Raw genomic sequence first — 6,000 nt, 5'->3', positions numbered from 1 at the left:
TGGATTTGTATATTTTTTTTTAGAAGAGACCTCATAAATACCCCACACGAAATGTCTAATGTAAGTGTACAATAGGAAGTTTGTCATATTTTATATAATATATTCTAATCAATCATCCGCTGGACTATGCACGTTCTCATTCATGGTTAGGGTTGGACCATTTCAACCGTCAACTTATTTACTGTCTCAGATTTATGAGTCAGGATCACATAGTCTTGTCAATTTAGTGGATCAAAGCTTTTCCAATTATTTGATCGACCTTTCCTTCTCTCTTTTTTAACGGTTTTTTCATTTTTCTAACCCACCCACAATGGATTTGGCCATTGTCTACTAACCCAACTCCATAATGGATGGGCTCTGGGGTAGGTTTGCCTACGATAGTATCAACCCTGCACGTAGGCAAGTGCACTCTCAATGAAAGCACCAATAATATCAATAATGAATACTCGCTACACATAATAGAATAGGGGACCAAGTCTAACATCACAAATTTAGACTTAACTCTCTATTTAAAACTTAGGTTTACAACAGCATTGAAGGGTTGCCTCAGATTTACAATAGAATGGTTCCCCTCAAGAGGGCAACTATTCCCTGGACCCCACCGCTCACAAGGAAAATGGATTGTTAACCACCGGATTAGTGGTTCATTCTCACAAATCGAAGGGCCTTTGTTTTGGGAGAATGCGAAAGATGGCCGAGGGAGTTATGTTTCCCTGACTTGACTCTGAAAGATTTCTATTATAATATCCATTTTTTGATACGTGGTGGATAGATTATATTATTTAAAACATAAATTGTTATGCTTATGTCAATTGTGGATCACCCACGCCCACTATAACAAAATTATTGAAAAAATTAGGGTTTTTGTTATATACCTAGTTCTATAAACGAGTAATAATGGGATCAATTGAAGGGCTGGTAGATACTTATTTTGAAACTAGAATAATAACACGTAAAGATTAGAAAAGTTTGGGTTGTTAAAGATAACCCAAAACCATAGAAAACACAAGGTTAAGATAAGTTCGATGATTATCCATTGATTAAGACTCCAATAGGAGTTCCATTACAATCAGTTAGTTAGAAGTTAGCTAACACACCCACTACCCCATGAAATAGAACTCTAAAAACTACAAGGTAATTAAAAACACAATAACTACCACATCATGGTTAGTGGCTATACAATTACGTGCCCACTATGAAATTTAAAGAAACCCAACTACTCACATAAAGATAACAATTACACCAACTACTCACTCCAAAGCAATCACTCCTACCAACTCCTAACAGTCCATCCCTCTTAAAAAGAGCTTTTGACCTCAATAAACCTCTTGTGTTACCGTGTAATATTAATGTTTATAATCCATAGCTTAAATAGTTTTAAGATTAGTCAATGGATTACTAAATTAAATAAGGTATATTGAATAAACTTGTGTGTAAAAAAATGTAATTGGAGAGATGAGTGGTTGGGTTGAATACAAACAGAAAGACTAATTATATTGACTTGTGTTAAAGATGTATTATTGTGTATATTTTAGACTATAGGGTAGTATAGTCTTTAGTCTTTTTCTCATTTACCCTTGCATTTATACTCTTGTTGCAATGTAGAATATACTTTTACCACTTCTATCATGGTATCGAGCTAGGTTACAAATTTTTTTTCGACCCAGCCCCTCCCCTTCGGCGCTCTATTCCCCTTGCGCCACCATCGACTCCCACTGTTCTACTACTGCTTCCTCCTCTGTTCAACGCTCCACCAGCCCTCGGTCGCTCTTCGCTGCCCCTGTTTCCAGCAGGCCAATAACACCCAGGTTCCTCTCAGCTAACTTTGGTTCTTCGTGCACTGCTGCCTCCTCAAACCCACGAAGCTGTTTTTGATTTCTAAGTTTCTTCAAGTTTAAGAAATTACAATTCAACCCCGCAAGTAATTAGAAATTATAGTCTGGCCCCTACACTCTTATGAAATTATAAGTTTGTCCGTCAACTTCTCTGAAATTGCAGTTTGGCCTCTCTAGATTTTTTGAAATTGTAGTTTGGCCCCTCTAGATTTTTGAAATTGTAGTTTGTGTTGATGACAACTCTTGGCAATAGGAGAAAGAAAAGGGTGAGCGAAAGGCCCAGTAGGGAATAATAAAGAGTAAGTGAATAATATAAGGCTGAAATATCAAAGCAAGACACAAATGCAACAATATGATAGCTAACATCATGTACACCAAACACAAGTAGATAACCACACCATACGAGATCCTAACTTGGCCCACCGGCATCCCTACACATATCGGGACCCTGAACAGCCCAACTACATCATCGCATGGTGTTTCAAGCACATATGGAATCCTGATCCGGCCCACCAGCATTCCCGTAGTCATGTGATGCGTGCCGAGCGCAAGCAAAAATAATTACCTTACTCTGAAACCTTAACTGGTAAAAGTGATGAATAAGGGTCGATCCTCAGGGACCAAGTGATTAATTCACAGTTCTTAACGCACTAATTGAAATAGGGGAAGATTTGATTTTAATTCAACTAAACTAGAATGTAAACACAACAATACTTACGGGAAATAAGAATTAACAAACTTCGGATCAAAGGATATTGAGCAACCAATTCATGGATTTATCATAGACTTCTAAGGTACACAATCTTTATCGAACACTTAGCTAAATCTATTTGTACGACATATAAATCCTTACCTTCCTTCTGTTATTAACATGAGCTCAGCACTCAAGTTAATTCTTGTTATCAAGTGAAGTGGTATTAAGCAATCCTCTTCCTATCAATAACAGCATTGGATTTTTGGAAGAAACTAAGACTGAACAATAGTTTAACAAGCGGAAACTATTTAATTCATCCTGTAATTCCCTTGTGCAAACGACGAAAACTTGGATCATAATCACGTCGCCCAATCGCTACTTTTAATCAAGCAACACAACAATTACGTATCATGTACTCAATATAGCATTTAATCACACGAAATATCAATCAATATGCATCTCAATCAATTAATTCATGTAATCATTCACGAATATAGTAAAGAACTACAGATGTTCGAATCCAGAATGAATTTCAATATAACAAACCAAGTCTCAAAATCTCAAGAATTGGAGTCAAATCCCTTGAACCAAAGAAATAAACTAGCCGCTCATGGTGTGGAGAGAAACCTACATTCTATTCTTTGCGTATGGCTCTCTCTCCCTGTGTGTCCCTCTTAGTTCTGCCGTCCCATTATATAGAATTAGTTACCTCTCACGTCTCCCAAGAAACCCTAGTTTAAGACTCCTAAAATCACTATGTTTCCTTAATTACTTTAGGAAACAGAAATCTGTCACGATCTTGCAACTGGATTCTGGGAGATTCTGAGCATATTCAGACGTGAACTTCTTCATCAAAGTCGTAGCTCTGAACGTGTACTTATTTATGGGCTTTTGAATCACTCGATTTGGACCTCATATGCTCCAGTTCTGAGCTTCTAAAGACCCGGTCCGCAGCATAAAATCCTGCTTCTCATAAGATTTCCAGCCCTGCCTTTGGGTAATGTTCAGAGTTCCATCGTACTCCAATTAATGTGAACCAGCACTTCCCGAACAGCTTGAAATGTCCTCTAAAAGTCCGTTGAAGACTGCAATTTATTCTGTCAGCTCCTTCTGCCGAATGTCCTGCAAAATATACAAGAAGGTCTTAAGTACCAAAATTCTGTAATTTCCAATTTAAAGCACAGTTTCTTAACATCATCCCCTTGAAGTTATCTTCATAAAATCTCATCACAAATCAACCTCATCAACCAAGAAAATGATTAAAGTGACAGAATATCACTGATATAAACATGCACAAATATGCTCACATCATCATGGGAACCCTGAACAGCCCAACGACATTCCACATTTCACATCAATCACAACTAGGAGATATGTGGGTCCATACCCGACATCTACCGTGCAACTACAATGCATATCCAACATGGTTATGCAATCGGGTATTTATACATTCTAGATATATACATATATATATATATATACTACTACATGATGCATGTTCAAGAGTAATTCATGCTCAATGGAAGATTGAACAAATAGGGTATGCAATATAATTCAAATCATACAATAAGGATATCACAAAGTGGGGTTGTTCTCCCTTAGGTACAATTAAGGTGAGAACCAATTTATAATGAACATTGGGAAAGATAAATATTCTCAATAGGAAGACACATTCAAAGAGAATAACAAAGGGTGGAATTTCCCTACCTCGCACTCCAAAAATTAGCTATGTAAATCAATACTCAACCTTGACTTTTCCCGGCCTCAACCAACCTATTATTCGGTAAACCCATCCTCCAATCAATATACAAACAACTTCAATTGCACATATCTAACACAAATTAATCCAATAAATCAAGAACTCATTACCTTCTCTTACCCAAAACTTCCCAAATTCTTGAACTTCACCTACTCAAGCTTGCTACTCCAATCCACAGTAGAATCTAGCAATACAACCATAAACAAGTCTAAATCAACCTATTAGATCACTAATTTCATCTAATTTAAAGAATTTCCCCCAAATCTATAAAACCCATGAAACCCTAGAATCCCAAATCACCAAATCTTTAAATACTAGCTTTTAGCTTTAAGAAACTTACTAAGGTTGTAGAAACAAGTAGAGGGAAGGGATTCAAGCTTCCTTTAGGCCTCAAATGATGTAGGAACCCATGGATTTGAGTTTGGGTTCAAACCTTGAAAGATTAGAACAAAGAGAGGGATTTAAGAATATGTAAGCTAGAGAGAGGAGTTAGGAATCAAACTTGAAACAACTTGAAAGAGGGTAATCTTACCTTGGTTGATGATCTTAGATTGATGGGAGGGAGGAAATTTGAGAGAAAATGAGGTTTAGGGTTTGTTTAGGTCGGGTATTTTGAAAGAAATCGCGAAAATGGGTGTTTTAAACCAATTTCTGGTGTAGATTTTTGGGAGGTGTTCGGAACACCTCTGCCTGAAAATGCCCTGTTCCCGTTTCTTCAGTAGCTGTCCGGACGGCTTTTAAAAACTGTTCAGACAGTTACCTCTGTAGTAAAAAATTTCAGTTTTAAAACTACTCGTATACCCCCCAAATCACCCGGTATTAATTTCTAATGACTTTATATATATACATACTCAACACGTGTTTGTCATACCTAATTTCTAAAAGAAATGAAGTTCGGGGTATTACATCCTCTCCCCCATAAAGAAATTTTGTCCCCGAAATTAAACGTACCTAGACTTGTGAATAAATGTGGGTATTTCTCCTTCATCTTCGACTCAAGCTCCCAAGTCGCCTCTTCCGTGTCATGATGCATCCACAAGACCTTTACCAACAGTATGGTACTTGATCGTGTGACCTTGTCCTTTCGATCCAAAATCCTCATCGGTTGAAGAGTGTAGCTTCCATCTTCCTCTACTTCTAATGTAGTCCAATCTAAAACATGTGATGGATCCGGCTCATACTTTCGTAAATGATAGGCTACCGGTCCGACTAGCTCAAGAATTTCAAAAGGACCCACAAACCGCGGTGCCAACTTCCCTTGCTTGCTATACCTTTGAATGCCACGTCGTGGACTAACCTTCAAAAGTACCTTGTCCCCAACCGAAAATTCCAATGGCCTTCTCCTCTTATCCGCATAGGACTTTTACCTACTTTGAGCCGTGATCAACCTTTTTCTAATCTTTTCAATTCCGTTCCTCGCCTCCTTCACCATTTTGGGTCCCAATACTACTTTCTCTCCAACCTCTGCCCAACACAATGGTGACCTACAAGGCCTCCCATAAAGTGGTTCAAATGATGCCATCTCGATGCTACTCTGGTAAGAGTTGTTGTACACAAACTCTGCCAAACGTAGGTATTTCTCCCAATTACCTCCAAAATCTACCACACAAGCGCGCAACATATCCTCTAAAATCTGGATAGTCCTCTCACTTTGCCCATCACTCTGCGGGTGATATGGCGTAGTGAAATCCAGCTGTGTCCCTAAGGCCTCC

Source organism: Tripterygium wilfordii, chromosome 14, assembly GCF_013401445.1.
Source record: "Tripterygium wilfordii isolate XIE 37 chromosome 14, ASM1340144v1, whole genome shotgun sequence".
Taxonomy (NCBI): Eukaryota; Viridiplantae; Streptophyta; class Magnoliopsida; order Celastrales; family Celastraceae; genus Tripterygium; species Tripterygium wilfordii.
The sequence above is the reverse complement of the archived record's forward strand: the minus strand, read 5'-3'. Positions refer to the sequence as shown.